The 2,554-nt window shown below is 36.3% G+C and overlaps 1 long non-coding RNA gene across 1 annotated transcript; it reads left to right on the top strand.

Annotated features, from left to right (window-relative positions):
• The first annotated feature begins 293 nt into the window (after window positions 1-293).
• LOC122318210 lies at window positions 294-1,861 on the top strand. Its single transcript, XR_006244758.1, has 2 exons — window positions 294-1,500; window positions 1,634-1,861. It is a non-coding gene; the product is annotated as an uncharacterized LOC122318210 (long non-coding RNA).
• The last annotated feature ends 693 nt before the right edge of the window (window positions 1,862-2,554 follow it).

Raw genomic sequence — 2,554 nt, forward strand, 5'->3', positions numbered from 1 at the left:
CCTTGTCGGGTCCAGATTTTTTAAGACCAAAAAGATCAGTCCCGTTCGAGATTTTTCCTCCAAGATCGATTGGACCGTACGAATTACAATCCTATCTGGGTTTAAAATTTAAATGAATTTTGTCACCCAGTTTGAGAATTGGGGATTTCAGACCCCCGAATTCTTATCTATTCTATTTTTTTTTTTTTTTTTTTGATAATCAGAATTCTTATCTATTCATGTGGATAAAAGTTGGTACTATTATGTTGCTTTCACACGATTGTGCTCCTTTGACCTGGTGCTCACGGTAACGGCCATGATGTCTGTGACGCAGCATCAAAATCAAATCCGTAACATTGAATTGACAACTGATCCCAAAAAAATGCATTAAACTTCTAAAAATAAAGGTATTTTGCACCCCAATAATTGCAACGCAGTGTGCCCTCTTATGCCCTTATCAGTAGAAACGGTAGTCATTTTTGAATTCTCTCTGTACGACCCTACGTTCCTCTACTCGTCAGCCTACCACCCTTAGGACTGTGCATGAGAAAGCGCGCTCAGAGTGCCACAGGCGGCAGAGCCGCAGAGCCTCAGAGTCCCCCCTCTCCCCACACTTTCCCTGCCAGGCCGCCCTAGACTACAGCCACTTGTGACCCCTAACACCATCTAATTATTCATCTATTTCTCATAGCTGTGCTCTTTATCCTCTCTTTCTTTCTCGGCCAGTCGTCCTTCTTCTTTATTTCACTGTTTCACTAGGTGGGCTATGTCTTTATGATGCTCTTTTTCTTCCTCTTCAACATCTGTCTCAAAGTTCCCTGTATAAATATCACACCCTTGGCTTTGAACAAGCAAGGCATCTTGGGTTTACTGCTAGGGCGGGATGATAATTACTACTACTTTCTTTTCTTCCGATATACCGTTCATCATTGATAATTCTCTTCGTTTCTAGTTTTCAATTTTAAAACTACAGTAAATGGTCGATCTTACCTCTTATCATATAGAGAACCGGTGTTACCTCTAAAAGGCAGTGTTCTCTTCTTCGTTTGCTCCTTTGAAATTGTTGCTTGTTCTTTCAGTTACCCACGAGAGGAAATGGGGGAAGTAATTATTTTCCTGATGATGCATGTGCATGTTTATCTCTTCATTGAATTATTTTGCTCTTTCAATGGAATCCAAGAAATCCTTCTTCTTGTCTCTTTGCCTTGTTCTAGAAATGCCTACTTTCTCGTTATTGATTCGCATGGATATGTATGTAAGGGAGTTGACATGGAAGAGATGTTCGCAAAGGAAAAAATGAAGCTGCCAGCATGATCTAGCTCTGGTTAGAGACATCAGAGAGGTAATACTAACCCTAACTAGGTCATGCTCTGACAGCCTCATTCCTTCCTCATTGTGGAACCACTACAATACTTCAAATACACTTCGAATCTGACGGAGAAAACGAATCAGAAAGCAAGTAGGAGGAATCACTTTTAAGGGAAGTATATAATTCCTACCTCAGATTCTGTCATACCCGGCGTGCGTTCTGGCAACCCTTTTTCTTTTTCTTTTTCTTTCTTGTGCTTTCTTTCGTTTTCTTTTTTGGCATTTATATGCTGCCTGTTTGACTTGACACTAACCCTATTTGTCTTTTGCCTTTGTCTTTTGCTAGAGGCGTGCTTGGATCAGGTGCTGTTGGCATGGCTGACTTGTTTGTGAAGATTGATGTGGTGATCATCTGAAGCTCCTTGAGACAGTCTTTTAATTTATTTTCTTGTATTATTTTCAGTATCGGTTTCAGCTTTGCGTTCACATAATTGAACCCTTCCCAGTATGATAACTAGCTTGGGCAAATGTAAACATTAAGGACTCTTTTCAGTAGATGGTGCACATTTCGAAACATTGTCTCAGAGTAACCATCGCGAACGTTTTTTATAACACGTGAGATATTTTAGAAGAATAATGGTAGCTTAACAACTGGTTACCACCGGTTCACAATTTAGGTATTAAAAAATAATAAAATAATTATTTAATTTTTTTATAATTTTATAAAATGAAATAATATTTAACTCTCTCAATGTTAAGAGTATTTTATTTATATTTACTTATTTTCTTACTTAATAGTTAAATAAATAATTATTAATAAAGTTATATTTATTTTTTATTTTTTTAATGACTGAAGGATGTTAAAAAAATATTTAAAATAAAATAGTAAAAGAGAAACGATTTTATCACTTTTATTACTTGTAAACTGATAAAATTGGAAAATAATTTTATTGCCTTATCGTAAAACCGGTTGACAATAAGTTGGAAGGACATATATATATATATATCATCGTCCATTTTGAAAAGTAGCACTGTTTTTCAATAAAAATAGTATTGTTTATTTTTCAATAAAAATAATATTGTTTATTTTAAAATATGACTACAAAATCAATTTCCTGCTGCAATGAATACCTGCGATCCCTCTGTTCTCATCTCTCAAACGGAACGACACCCCCCTCCCTGCCTTGAAATATTACTCAGCCACTATTAATTTCATTAATTGCTCGCATCTTGAATACATTGATGCAAGTGCATTTCCAACAAAAGC

The sequence above is a fragment of the Carya illinoinensis genome, chromosome 8, assembly GCF_018687715.1.
Source record: "Carya illinoinensis cultivar Pawnee chromosome 8, C.illinoinensisPawnee_v1, whole genome shotgun sequence".
Taxonomy (NCBI): domain Eukaryota; kingdom Viridiplantae; phylum Streptophyta; class Magnoliopsida; order Fagales; family Juglandaceae; genus Carya; species Carya illinoinensis.